The sequence below is a fragment of the Pteronotus mesoamericanus genome, unplaced genomic scaffold, assembly GCF_021234165.1.
Source record: "Pteronotus mesoamericanus isolate MK-2021 breed Mesoamerican mustached bat unplaced genomic scaffold, CSHL_Meso_final contig_66, whole genome shotgun sequence".
In the NCBI taxonomy this organism is placed as follows: domain Eukaryota; kingdom Metazoa; phylum Chordata; class Mammalia; order Chiroptera; family Mormoopidae; genus Pteronotus; species Pteronotus mesoamericanus.
The window spans coordinates 2887685-2902936 of NW_026555230.1; positions in this window are offsets into that span (position 1 = coordinate 2887685).

A 15252-nucleotide genomic window follows, 5' to 3' on the forward strand; every position below is an offset into this window, starting at 1 on the left:
TCGAATATCTAATCAGACAATCTGGTCCAGTTACGGAAAGCTAGACTCAAGACACGATTCAGGGAACGGAGTAAGCCTTTATTCACACACTCGGGCTCAGAGGAGGCAGTCTCCAAATTCTGAGCCCCGAATCGGGGTTAGATAGGGGTTTATAAGCCCTAGCATTCCGGCGGGAAACGGATGGGCTTCCCAGGTGGGGGAAGGGATTAGCATTCAGGAGGGAGATTGATGTGCTACCCAGTCGGGGGAAGGGATGTGAAAACGGGCTACAGAAACAGATAAGCAATGATTAACAGTTAACCTGGGAGGGGGTCTCTGGCTAGGCTGCTCCTCTTAAGTCATCTTGCCCTTATCACTGCAAGCCAGAAGGGAATGTCAAGAAATATTCCAAGTCATGAAAAACAAAGGCCTACAACCAAGACTGCTCTACCCAGCAGGCTCTCAATTAAAATGGAAGGTTAAACAAGGAAGGTCCTAGGCAAGAAAAGGTTAAGAGAATACACATCCGCCAAACCAGCATTGCAAGATTTGCTATAGGGAATGCTTTAAGAAGAGAAGAAAAATAGTCTGTGAATACCCAGTTCCTTTCCCATCACCAATACTTGATATGACCAATACTTTAAATACTTATTAGTCTGATTGGGAGAATGATGTGTTATTTTACTTGTCCCTTTATTATTTGTTGAAACAAAACTTGTTTTTGTATATTTCTTGCCTATTTCTATTATTTTCAAAAAGCCTTTAATGACTTTTTGGTTCTTTTTTTTTAAATTTATTGTATCAAATACATTAGTCTCTGCCTACCCCCCACCACTTTCCCTTGCCCCCTCCCTCCTTCCCTCCCTCAGCTCTTCCCCTTTGGTTTTGTCCATGAGTCCTTGCTATATGTTCCTTGACTTCCCCTTCCCTTCCTTTTCCCTGACCCCCCTTCCCTCTTGTCTCTGTTAATTTCTTTTCCTTTTAGTGCTGCTGGTCTTCTTTTCCTTGCCTCTTTGTATTGTTGGTTAGTTTCCACTTATAGGTGAGATCATATGGTATTTGTCTTTCGCCCCCTGGCTTATTTCGCTTAGCATAATACTCTCCAGTTCCATCCATGCTGTCGCGAAGTTTAATAGTTCTTTTTTCCTTTCTGCTGCCTAGTATTCCAGTGTGTATATGTACCACAATTTTTGATCCAATCATCTACTGATGGGCATTTAGGTTGCTTCCAACACTTGGCTATTGTAAATTGTGCTGCTATGAACATTGGGGTGCATAGGTTCTTTTGTATTGGCATTTTGGTATTCTTAGGGTATAGTCCCAGCAGGGGGATCACTGAATCAAAATGCAGTTCCATTTTCAGCTTTTTGAGGAAATTCCACACTGCTTTCCACAATGGCTGCACCAGTCTGCATTCCCACCAACAGTGGACGAGAGTTCGCTTTTCTCCAAGCCTCGCCAGCACCTGTTGTTTGTTGATCGGTTTATGATGGCCATTCTGACAAGTGTGAGGTGGTACCTCATGGTGGTTTTGACCTGCATTTCTCTGACAGCTAGTGATTCTGAGCATCCTTTCAAATGTCTCTGGGCCCTCTGTAACTCCTCCTTGGAAAAGCATCTGCCCAGGTCCTTGGCCCATTTTTTGATTGGGTCGTTTGTCTTCTTGGAGTGGAGTCGAGTGGTTCTTTATATATCTTGGAGATCAAACCTCTATCTGATGTATCATTAGTGAATATATTTTCCCAAACAATTGGCTTCCTTTTCATTTTGCTGATGTTTTCTTTAGCCATGCAGAAGCTTCTTATTTTGATGAGGTCCCACTTGTTTATTCTTTCCTTTATGTCCCTTGCTTTAGGAGACATATTGGTGAAAAAATTGCTGTGTGGGATATCTGAGAGTTTCCTGCCAATGTTCTCCTCTAGGACTTTGATGGTGTTGCGACTTATATTTAAGTCTTTTATCCATCTTGAGTTTATTTTTGTGTATGGTGTCAGCTGATGATCCAATTTCAATTTTTTGCATGTAGCCGTCCAGCTCTCCCAACACCATTTGTTGAAGAGGTTACTATTGCTCCATTTTATGCTTCTGCCCCCTTTGTCAAATATTAGACGCCCATATAGACCTGGGCTTATTTCTGGGCTTTCTATTCTGTTCCACTGGTCTATAGATCTGTTCTTGTGCCAGTACCAGATTGTTTTGAGTATAGTGTCTTTGTAGTAGAGTTTGATGTCCGGTATAGTGATCCCTCCTACTTTGTGTTTCTTTCTCAAAATCGCTGCAGCTATTCGGGGTCGTTTGTGGTTCCATATAAATTTTTGAAAAGTCTGTTCTATTTCTGTGAAATATGTCATTGGTACCTTAATTGAGATTGTGTTGAATCTATAAATTGCTTTGGGTAATATGGACATTTTAATGATATTCATTCTTCCAATCCATGAGTACGGTATATGCTTCTATTTATTTGTGTCTTCCTTAATTTCTTTCTTCAGTGTTGTATAGTTTTCTGCGTACAGGTCTTTTACGTCTTTGGTTAAATTTATGCCTAGGAACTTTACTTTTCTTCTTGCTATATCGAATGGTATTTTTTTTCTAATTTCTTCTTCTTCTATTGCATTGCTGGTGTACAGAAATGCCTTTGATTTCTGAATGTTGACTTTGAATCCTGCTGTTTTGCCAAATTCACTTATTAGGTTGAGGAGTTTTTTGGTAGAGTCTACAGGGTTCTCTATGTACACTATCATGTCATCGGCAAACAATGATAGCTTTACTTCCTCCTTTCCTATTTGGATGCCTTTTATCTCTTTCTCTTGTCTGACCGCTGTGGCTAGGACTTCCAATACGATGTTGAAAAGAAGCGGTGAAAGCAGACATCCTTGTCGTGTTCCCAATCTTAGTGGGAAAGCTTTCAGTTTTTTCCCATTGAGTATGATGTTAGCTGTAGGTTTTTGATATATGGCCTTTATTACATTGAGGAATGCCCCATTTATTCCCAGTTTGCTGAGTGTTTTGATCATAAATGGGTGCTGTACCTTGTCAAATGCTTTTTCTGCATCTATCGAGATGATCATGTGGTTTTTGTCTTTTCTTTTATTTATGTGATGTACCACGTTTATTGACTTGCGTATATTGAACCATCCCTGCATCCCTGGGATGAATCCCACTTGATTGTGGTGGATAATCTTTCGAATGTATTGCTGGATGTGGTTTGCCAACATTTTGTTGAGGAATTTAGCGTCTAGGTTCATCAGCGAAATTGGCCTGTACTTTTCTTTCTTTGTAGGGTCTTATCTGGTTTTGGAATTAGGGTGATGCTGGCCTCATAGAAAGAGTCTGGGAGTCTTCCCTCCTCTTGGATTTTTTGTAATAGTCTGAGAAGGACAGGGGTTAGCTCTTCCTTAAATGTTTTGTAAAATTCCCTTGTGAAACCGTCTGGCCCTGGGCTTTTGTGTGCCGGGAGTTTCTTGATGACTGCTTCAATTTCCCCAGCTGTTATCAGTCTGTTCAAGCTTCCTGTTTCTTCCTCCTTCAGTGTTGGAAGATTATACTTTTCTAGAAATTTGTCCATTTCACCCAGGTTCTCAAATTACTTGGCATATAATTGTTCATAGTTTTCTGACAATCCTTTGTATTTCTGTGGTATCAGTTGTTATTTCTCCTCTTTCATTTCTGATAGTATTAATTTGGGTCCTCTGCCTTTTCTCTTGATGAGTCTGGTTAAAGGCTTGTCAATTTTATTTATCTTTTCAAAGAACCAGCTTCTGGATTGGTTGATCCTCTGAATTGTTCTTTTTGTCCCTATGTCATTCAGTTCTGCTCTATCTTGACTAATTCCTTCCTTGTACTCCCTCTGGGATTTATTTGTTGTAGTTTTTCCAATTCTTGAAGTTGTAGTGTTAGGTCTTTTATTTGAAATGTTTCTATCTTTTTAAGGTAAGCCTGTATTGCTATGAACTTCCCTCTCAGGACCGCCTTTGCTGTGTCCCATAGGTTTTGGACTGTTGTCTGTTCATTTTCACTTGTTTCCAGAAATGTTTTGATTTCTTCTCTTATCTCATTATTGACCCATTCATTGTTTAATAGTGTACTGTTCAGTCTCCATGAGTTTGCAAGTTTTTGAAGTTTCTCTTTGAGGTTGATTTCCAGTTTCAAGGCCTTGTGGTCTGAGAAGACGTTTGGTATTATCTCAGTTTTCCTGAATTTGCTGAGGCTTGCTCTGTGTCCTATTATGTGGTCTGTCTTTGAAAAACTTCTGTGCACATTTGAAAAGTATGTGTATTTTGCTTCTTTGGGATGTAAGGTTCTCTATAAGTCAGTTAATTCTATTTGACTCAGTGCGTCATTCAGCTCCACAATATCCTTGTTGATGTTTTGTTTGGAAGATCTGTCCATTTTTGACAGTGGGGTGTTAAAATACGTTAATGTCAGTGTGTTGCTGTCTATATCTTTTTTGAAGTCATCCAAGATTTTCCTTATATATGTGGGTGCCCCTCTGATGGGTGCACATGTTTACAATGTTTATGTCTTCTTGATAGATTCTTCCTTTAAGTATTATAAAGTGCCCCTCTGGGTCTCTTTTTATGGCCTTTGTTTTGAAATCTACTTTGTCTGATACAAGTATGGCAACCCCGGCGTTTTTCTCTTGCCCATTGGCTTGGAATATTTTTTTTCCATCCCGGTACTTTCAATCTGTCTAGGTCTCTTGCTCTGAGGTGGGTCTCTTGGAGGCAGCATATGTGTGGGTCATGTTTTCTTATCCATTCAGCTACCCTGTATCTTTTGATTGGGGCATTTAGTCCATTCACATTGAGAGATATTACTGATAGAAACTTACTCATCTTTTCTCTTTGTACCTGTGTTCCTCTCTCTCTCATTTTTTCCCTTCATCTTCTTAAACCAGTCCCCTTAGCATATCTTGGATGGATGGTTTGGTAGGGATGTATTCTTTTAGCCTTCTCTTGTCTGGGAAACTCTGTATTTCCCCTTCTATTTTAATTGAGAGTGTTGCTTGGTAGAGGAGCCTTGGCTGTAGGCCCTTGCTTTTCATGACTTGGAATATTTGTTGCCATTCCCTTCTGGCTTGTAATGTTTCTGTTGAGAAGTCAGCTCCTAGGCGTATCGGGGCCCCCTTGTATGTTACTTTCTCCTTCTCCCTTGCTGCCTTGAGGATTCTCTCTTTGTCTTTGATAGTTGCCATTTTAATGATGATGTGTCTTGGAGTCGACCTCTTTGAGTCCCTCTTGAGTGGGGTCCTCTGTGCCTCCTGGATCCATGAAAGCCTTTCTCTCCTCAAATTGGGGAAATTTTCCATCATTACTTTTTCGAGGAGATTCTCTATCCCTTGCTCCTCTTCTCATTCTGGTATCCCTATTATACGGATATTTTGCCTTTCAGGTTGCCCTGCATTTCCCTAAATGCCTCTTCATGCTTTCTGAGTCTTTTTTCCATTTCTTGTTCTTTCTGGGAGCTTTTTTTCTACCTTATCCTCCATCTCACTGATTCGATCCTCGGCTTCATTCAGCTTGCTTTGGATTCCTTCTACTGTGTTCTTCAATTCAGAATTGGTGTTCTTCATATCCTCTTGTGTCTTCTTGATAGTTTCTCTACCCTTTTCCCGGTTGATATAGTTTGTTGTAAGATCCTGATAGTTTCTCTGCAGTTTCTCATAGTTATCTTTGAGCTGGCTGAGCTCATTGATCTTCCTTAGAACCACTGTTTTGAATTCAGTACCTGATAGTTCCCTTGGTCTTATTTCATTTAGCTCTCTCTGTGGGGAGTCCCCTTTTCCACTCATTTTGGGGGAACTTCTTTTTCTTCCCATTTTTGTGAGAGTCTGTTAAGTAATTTACTTATTTATTTATTTATTTTTGCTTCTGCTTCAATTGGGCTGTCTAGATTTCCTGACTCTGTGGATTAAACTTCTATGGTTGTAGGTGGGTCTTTTTATTTATTTATTTGTTTGTTTTTCCCTTTACTTTCTGGGCCTGCCTCTGATGATGTCAGTTTTTGACCCTGTATGACTTTGGGTCGTTTGTTTGAGTCTTCCAGGAATCTACTGTCTGTGTCTGACTCCTGCTTGCGGCAGCTCTGTGACCCCTTCGGTCTGGGCTGGGCTATTTTTTGGGATCTCTCTGCATTCTCACGCCACCTCCTTGATCTCGCTCCCGGCCGGGCAGGATACCCCGGCCCGCCTGGGCTCTCCCGTCCTTGCCCCAGCCCAGGAAGCTTATTGGCGACCTCCCGCACTTGTCTGGCCCCCCTGGCCGGCGAGTTCCCCTGCACTGGTCAGTTTAGGGTCTTTTCTTGTGTGTTTTCCCCCCTTTTGGGTCTTTGGGTGCGTTGCTTGCCCTCGCCAAAGGAGGACTACGGAAATGGGAGGAAGTCAGCTCCAGGACTCTCCGGTTAATCCTGTCTCCGGTCTCTCCTCCAGGGTCTCTGGGCAGCTCTGTGACCCCTTCGGCCCAGGATCTACTAATTTTGTGATCCGCTCTGCAATCGCGGGCAGGGCGGGTCAATTTATGCCTGCCCTTGCCGCTCTGTGCACTCCCTCACAGGCAATATCACTGCCAATCCGCGGGAGGCCTTGCCTGTCGTTGGAAGCGTTCGCCAGCCGGCGGGTCACACACACACTCGGGAACCCTCGCTGGTCACTCGGCGCAAGTGTGCACGCCTGCACTGGGTGGTTTTGGGGTGTCTATGTGTGCTTTTCGGCTTTTGGCTCTTTGGGGGTGTGGCCTCTTCCCTCACAATGGAGAGTATGGCAAGGAGAAGGAGTCGGGGCTCTCCGGTTCCTCCTCCCATTGTTTCCTCATCGCCTCCGTCTCCAGTCTCTCCTCAAGGCTCTCCCAGCCAGTCTGCACTTAGCCCCCCAGCTCACACACGCACAAGCTGTGTGCAGAGCGCAAGGCAGGTTAACTGATTCCCTTATGCCTGAGTGAGATGGAAGCTGCAGAGTGGGAGGTGCGTTAATGATAAGGGCAAGATGACTTGGGAGGAGCAGCCTAGCCAGAGAACCCCTCCCAGGTTAACTGTTAATCATTGCTTATCTGCTTCTATAGCCCATTTTCACATCCCTTCCCCCGCCTGGGGTAGCACATCAATCTCCCACCTGAATGCTAATCCCTTCTGCCCATCCGTTTCCTGCCGGAATGCTAGGGCTTATAAACCCCTATCTAACCCCGATTCGGGGCTCAGAATTTGGAGACTGCCTCCTCTGAGCCCGCGCGTGTGAATAAAGGCTTACTCCGTTCCCTGAATCGTGTCTTGAGTCTGGCTTTCCGTAACATTTGGTTCCCTGACTGGGAAACGACTCACACGAGCAGGCTGTTTGCCTCCGGTGAAGACGGCTGGGGACGGCCGGGCGAGCCCGGACTCCAGAGGGAAGCACGTGCCCCAGTGATTTCGGGTCCCGAGGGGCTGGGCTCCCCTTGGCCCCGACCTCAGGCCGTTCCATAACCCGGGCACTCGGGGAGCGGACCCAAGCCTACCTGAAGGCGCCAGATTGGTAAGTGCCCCGGGGACCAGACCCGAATCAGACCCACCTATAAGTGGTGGAAGGAGAGGCTGATCACCTTTCAGGCCAACCGGCCTCTGGCACGGTTTCCCTGTTGGGAGGGAAAGTGTTAACCTCTGTGTGATTGAGTGAGTGACTGACTGTGTGGCTCCACAGGCCAGCGGTGTTCCCCCGAGCCTACGGAGTCTGAGTGAGCCCTAACCTGCGGGTCCTCGGTCTGTCATACGGCATAACGGCTGGGAAGCTAACCCGGACTCTACTCGGGCAGCCTTAGCTAAGACAGACCCAAGTCCCTCGTGAGAGGAGAGGCCAGGCAGGCGAAAATGAAAGTATCCCTGCTGCCCCCGTTTGTCTGCGCCGTTTCGGGAGGGATCATGGGGGGCAGACAGTCTACCGTCTTAGATTGCATGTTAAGGCATTTCGACCGGTTCCGGGGCCAGCAGCCCGATATGGATCCGGGGCAATTAGAAATATTCTGTTCCGCTGAGTGGCCCACGTTCGGGGTAGGCTGGCCTCCTGAAGGAACCCTTGACCTAGACATAATTAGGGCTGTCCATCTCATAGTCACAGGAAGTCCAGGACACCCAAACCAATTCTTCTACATAGAAAAGTGGCAGGAGGTAGCGCAAGAGATGCCCGACTGGCTCCGGAAGGGTGCGGGGGTCAAACCGCGTCACCTAGGCGCTACGGGAGGGCGAGCCAGGGGAGCCCAGAAGACCCCCCGGTGCAGCCTCCCCCTTACCCAGCTAGGAACTTGGGAGGTCAGGCAGAGGCGCCTGAAACACCGCCCCCTTCAGTCTCGCCCCCGCAGCCCGAGGCAACAGCGCCCCCAGAATCTCCTATCGCCCCCGGCTTAAGACACCACCAGTGCCTCCAGATGCCACTGCGGGAGACCCAGGGCCCGCCATGAACGGGGCCTGATGGGACCTTATACCCGGGACCGGTCGTGTTTTACTATCAGCCCTTTACCACGACTGACCTCTTGAACTGGAAACACCACACACCCTCATATTCGGAGAAGCCCCAGGCACTCATAGACCTAATGGAGTCCATTATGCAAACTCACCGGCCAACGTGGCACGATTGCCGCCAATTGCTCCTAACCCTTTTTAATACGGAAGAGAGGCGCAGAGTCTTCCAGGAGGCCCAGAGATATCTAGAAGCCAACGCTCCAGTGGGCACAATAGACCCAGCCCAGTACGCTCAGGTGGCAGCCCCAGAGACCCAACCCGACTGGGATCACAACACCGAACAGGGAAGAGCAGCCCTGGACCGGTACAGGGAAGCCATCCTCCAGGGGGTCAGAGCTGGGGCCAGAAAACCGACCAATATGTCAAAGGTGGCCAGTGTTGTCCAACGGCCAGATGAATGTCCCGGGGACTTCTTAGAAAGGCTCCTAGAGGACTACCGGATATACACCCCCTTCGACCCAGAAAGCCCAGATACACGGCTAATGGTAAACACTGCTTTTGTCTCCTAATCGGCCCCTGACATCCACAAAAAGCTCCAGAAGCTAGAGGGCTTTGCAGGCATGAACATCAGTCAGCTGGTTGAGGTAGCAAAGAAAGTCTACAATAACCGGGAGGAGGCCGCTGAGAAGGCAGCCCAGAAAAGATTAGAGAAAAAGGCCGCACTGCTAGCAGCCGCCCTCAGTCAGCCGGCAGCAAAAGGCAAAGGGGGACCGAAAGACCAGAAAGGGCACGCCAAGGTAGAGAGAGACCAATGTGCCTATTGTAAGGAAAGAGGACATTGGAAAAGAGAATGCCCGCACCGGAAAAAGAAGGCTGGTCCGGCGCCCTCTGAGCCGGTGCCCACCATCCTTAGCCTGGCGGGCCTAGACTCAGAATGAGGAAGACCGGGCTCCCTGAATCTAGGCCCCCATGAGCCCATGGTCGAAGCGATTGTTGGGGGCCAGACTCTCTCTTTCTTGGTAGATACCGGGGCAGAGCACTCGGTCGTCACCACCCCTGTAGCTCCCCCCGTCCGGACGAGAAGTCACCATCGTAGGGGCCACTGGTCAGCCAAGTAGCCCAAAACGCTTCTGCCAGGCCCGAATTGTTGATCTGGGAGGCCACCGGATTAGACATGAGTTCTTATACCTACCTGAATGCCCTGTCCCACTGTTAGGGCGAGACCTCTTATCGAAGCTGGGAGCTCGAATCACCTTCCAGCAGTCAGGGGAGGCCTCGCTGCCAGTGGACGGCCCTAGGCTCATGGCCCTCATTTTGCCACGAGAGGAAGAATACCAGTTGTATTCTGGGGAATCTGGTGACCATGGCCCGAGACCTGAGGCTAGAGACAACCTGCTGCAGGAATTCCCCACGGTCTGGGCCGAGGACAATCCCCCTGGACTAGCCAGAAACCAGGTCCCAGTAATAATTGAACTCAAACCGGGGGCTAAACCGTGCCGCCAGCGACAGTACCCTATCTCAAGGGAGGCCCGCCTAGGAATATCGGAGGTCATCCGAAAGCACGTCCAAGAGGGTATATTGGTCCCCTGTCAATCAACGTGGAATACCCCGCTCCTGCCAATCAAGAAACCTGATGGAACAGGGTACCGTCCAGTGCAGGACCTCCGGGTGGTAAACGAAGCCGTCGTCACACTGCACCCGGTGGTCCCGAACCCATACACCCTACTGAGCCGACTCCCGCCAACTGCCGCCTGGTACACATGCCTAGACTTAAAGGACGCCTTCTTCTGCATCCCGGTACCTCCAGCCAGCCAACCTATCTTTGCCTTTGAATGGGAAGACCCGCATACGGCGGTAAAGACACAGCTGACATGGACCCGGTTGCCACAGGGATTTAAGAACTCCCCCACGTTATTCGGCGAAGCGCTAGCCCGGGACCTGCAATCTTTCTCAGACGAGGGAAAGGATTTAACTCTACTCCAATATGTTGATGACCTCCTCTTAGCTGCCCCCGACCAGAGCCGATGCCTAGAGGGGACAAGAGCGCTCCTAAAACTGCTAACCCAACAAGGGTACCGAGTCTCACGGAAAAAGGCACAAATCTGCCAACAAGAAGTCAAATATTTAGGGTTCCTAATTTCCCAAGGCAAAAGATCCCTAAATACAGACCGGAAAATGGTCATTACCCACTTCCCGGCCCCGAGCGGACGAAGACAATTACGTGAGTTCCTGGGAGCAGCTGGCTTTTGCAGAGTTTGGATCCCGGGGTTCGCAGCCAGAGCAAGGCCACTCTACCAGGCCCTGCGTGGGCCAGACACCTTACCCCTGGCATGGGGAAAAGAACAGGAACAGGCCTTTGCTCAAATAAAGGACCTCCTTAGTAAAGCCCCAGCTCTGGGCCTACCAGACCCCAGCCGGCCCTTCTATCTACACGTGCATGAGAAGGACAAGGTTGCTCTGGGTGTCTGAACTCAATCAGCCGGACCTTGGGAGCGCCCAGTGGCTTACCTGTCTAAACAACTGGATAACGTCGCGGCCGGGTGGCCCCCTTGCTTGAGGGCAGTTGCAGCCGCGGTATCCCTGCTACAAGAAGCGGACAAATTAACTTTGGGGCAGGAGACCACTCTATTCGTTCCCCATAGCATCCATAGCCTCCTGGCAGGACAGGGACACCGATGGCTGTCCAACCCCAGACTGACACAATATCAGGGCATACTCCAAGAGAATCCTCGGGTCCAGGTAAAGACTGTAAAAAGATTAAACCCTGCAACCTTCCTGCCGACCGAACTAGGGAACCCAGACCACTGCTGCCTAGAGGTTACTGAGGAGGTCTATGCCAGCCGACCGGGCCTGCGGGACCAGCCTCTGCCCAATGCTGACGTGACCTATTTCACAGACGACAGCAGTTATACGAGAGAAGGGGTCCGAGTGGCAGGGTACGCAGTAACCACGCTTGACCAGGTGGTAGAAGCTAAAGCCTTGCCCTCTGGATGGTCGGCCCAGAGAGCGGAACTCTGGGCCTTAATAAGAGCACTGGAGTTGGCCCGGGACCGGAAAGTCAATATCTACACTGACTCCAAGTACGCCTACGCCACCCTGCACTTCCACGGGGCCATCTACCGAGAACGCGGGCTGCTGACAGCAGAAGGAAAGGAAATCAAAAACAAGACAGAAATCCTGCGTCTCCTCGAAGCAGTTTGGGCCCCAACTGCGGTGTCCGTCATCCACTGCAAAGGCCATTCCAAACAAGACACCATACCAGCCCGCGGAAACCAGAAGGCGGACTCGACAGCAAAGGCTGCCGCAGTATGTGGTGAGATGGCAGAAGTACAGCCCTCCCTTCTCGGACCCCTGCTGGGGAACCCCATTAACCGTCGGGACTATGAGCCAGCAGAAATGAAATGGGCCCAACAGGCCGGAGGACAAGAAACCCCCCGAGGGAACGTGGAGGTTACCTGATGGGCGCGTATATGTGCCCCAGAGCCAGGCCAGGAATTTAGTCAGAAACTGCCACCATCTGACCCACCTGGGTAAGACCTCCCTGGAAAACTTGCTCAAAAGGTATTTCTACTTCCCCAACCCGTCAACCCTGTGCTCAACAGCCTTGGCTCAATGCGTTACCTGCGCAAGGAACAATGCAGCCCCGCATCAAGGGGCCCCACCGGGAGTCCAACACAAGGGGTCCCAGCCCTTCGAGGACCTCCAGATTGACTTTACAGAAGTCAAGACCAGCCGAGGATTTAAGTATCTCCTGGTCCTGATCTGCACCTTTTCGGGTTGGGTAGAAGCCTTCCCCACCAAAACTGAGAAAGCTCGGGAAGTAACCCGAATCCTACTCAGGGAAATTATACCCAGATATGGGCTCCCACTCACCATTGGTAGTGACAATGGCCCGGCGTTCATCGCCCAGGTGCTTCAGGAGGTCTCCCGGCTCCTGGGCATCGACTGGAAGCTACACACGGCCTATCGGCCCCAAAGCTCCGGTAAAGTGGAACGAATGAACCGAACTCTCAAGGAAACCCTAGCTAAGTTCCATCAAGAAACCGGCCTGCCATGGACAGACCTGTTACCACTAGCCCTGCTACGGGTTAGGAATGCCCCGAACCCCTCGGGGTATACTCCCTATGAGTTAGTTTTTGGAAGACCCCCACCTATAACTAGAATAGGAAGTCCCAATGACCTTCGACAGAAGGGGGAGTTACAGCAGACCCAGTACTTACAACAGTTGGGTAAGACCCTAGACAGGATCGACGGGTCCCAGTTGGGCCAGGAACCCAAACCCCGAGGGAGGCCAGCACACCCCTTCCGTCCAGGCCAGTATGTATGGGTAAAGGATTGGAAAAAGGAGCCACTCCAACCCATTTGGACGGGCCCACATCTAGTACTATTAACCACCCCTGCTGCCCTTAAAGTTACAGGAATAACCCCCTGGATCCACTACACTCGAGCCAAGGCAGCAGCAGATCCAGACGAGCCAGGACTTCGGAGCCACCGAACCTCCACCTCGAAGGGAGCCCCCACAGTCCGGCTGAAGAGAACTGAAGGACAGTGGGCCTTCTACCCGAGGAACCAGATACCTGATCCCACCCCAGAGTAGTGACCAACCATCTTAGTCGGCAACCAAGGCATGATCCCTGCAGAATAGGCGAGCCCTAGATCTCCTCACAGCAGAAAAAGGGGGGACTTGCCTATTCCTAGGCTGGAATCTTAACCCAGAAGGTTAAGGAGCTGAAAGATGGTGCGAAACGCTACCGAGAGTCAGGGCAAGGGACATGGAGCTTAGATACCCAAATCTGGCTCCGCTGGCTGGCTCCATTCCTAGGCTCCCTGATATTACTCCTCTTAGGAATAAGTCTAGGACCCTGGCTGCTGCGCACCCTCATTAATAACCTAGAGACCGCGGTCACCAGACAAGCCGCTGCTCGAGTGCTGCTTCTCCAGCATCACCGATACCAAAGACTCCCGACCCAACCCCAACAGAGTGACCACCGTGGCTTATGTGATGATGCTAAGACTCAGGCCAATCTCGTCTAGCATCAAAGGGGGGAATGATAAGGGCAAGATGACTTGGGAGGAGCAGCCTAGCCAGAGAACCCCTCCCAGGTTAACTGTTAATCATTGCTTATGTGCTTCTGTAGCCCTTTTTCACATCCCTTCCCCCGCCTGGGGTAGCACATCAATCTCCCACCTGAATGCTAATCCCTTCTGCCCATCCGTTTCCCGCCGGAATGCTAGGGCTTATAAACCCCTATCTAACCCCGATTCGGGGCTCAGAATTTGGAGACTGCCTCCTCTGAGCCCGCGCGTGTGAATAAAGGCTTACTCCGTTCCCTGAATCGTGTCTTGAGTCTGGCTTTCCGTAACATTATCACGGGGGCTCCACCGGCCACCGTCTCAGTTCCCTTCAAAAAGTTTTCCTCACCAGTCTTTTCCCAGGCACCAGCTCACTGTGCTGCCGCCAATACTCAGAGATCAAGGAGGGTGGCTGCCACTGCAATTTTTGCATTAGCCCTTTAAATGTGTCTTTGCATCCCCAGCCACCTGTCTCTGGCAGAGAGCACCCCTAAGCTTTTCGGTGTTGCGTTTTGTCTGTGTTTTCTTGGTTTTAGCTGCTGTAGTTTAGATGTCTCTGTTTATGATTCAGACCCTGTCCTTCTCGGGGGAAGCTAACTGGCCGTTTCAATGTCCCTCTGGTGCTAGTGCCCATGGGCACCCAGACCACTCTCTCGAGCCTCCACCGCACTTCTCACCCGTTGGGTCAGAGTCAAATCCAGTGTCCTCGGCTCCAAGGCTCCTCTCCCACTATCGTTCCATTGTTTTCCAGGTGATTACTCCACTCTTCAGTCGCAATTCCAGTTTGGTCTTGGGAGGAGGTCAGTGTGATTCCCATTCACTCCTCCGCCATCTTTCCCTCTCCTTGACTTTTTGGTGTTCTTTATCCATTTTTTGATTAAAGGTTTGTAGTTTTTTCCCTGGAAAAACCCCAAAGACTATTAACCCTTTTATAGATGTGTTGCAAATACTTTCCTATTCTATTACTTGTCCTTTAACTTTTTTATATGTATATTACTATATAGTCTTAAATGTTTAATATAGTCATACTGTCAATGTATCGGGGCACGGAAAGGGCCCCCCCACTCCCCGCAAAGGGTATTTTGTAACAGGGTCCAGAGATTGGGATGTCCAACAAAAATATATTCTCGCCACCCCAGGGCGGGCCGCCCAGGGGGATGGGAGCCTTGGGCAGGGCCATTGAGAAGTCAGTTTGCATGTCAATAACAGGATAGCTTTGTTCCTCATTTGCAAAGAGGATTATTTGTCATATCACCAAAGCTAATCAGGAAGGTTTAAAAGACTTAATAGAGAATGTAACTGGGAGAGAGTGAGGTAACTGGGAAGACAGGGGCCTGCAGGAGAGAAAAAGGGACACAGACTCTGGGGAACAGTGTGAAGACCACGTGGGAAGAAGGAGGAGAGAAAGGACTCTTGCTAGTGGGCCAGGAGAAGTTGCCACATGGTTATGGATTAAGAGCTGGAGATCGTGGCGAGGCAGTGGATGGTGCGAAGACCCACGAGAGGCCTGCCTAGCTGAGCCCCGGACTTCTGTTCTTTTTCTTCTGAAGGACGGTACCCCTGACTGGCCTACCTGAGCAAAGAGGGGAAGGCAGGACGGTGTGTGTGCTGGTGGTTGTTTTGAAGGGAATTTGAGGTTTAAGGGTGACATTTAACCATTAATCAAACCTGTAAAACTTTTGAATAAATACTTAATTTTCTTTTTCACCAAACTCTGCCATTCAGAACCATAATTCCAAGGGTGGCAGGCAAAGAACCCACAACTGAGGGACGCCGGGG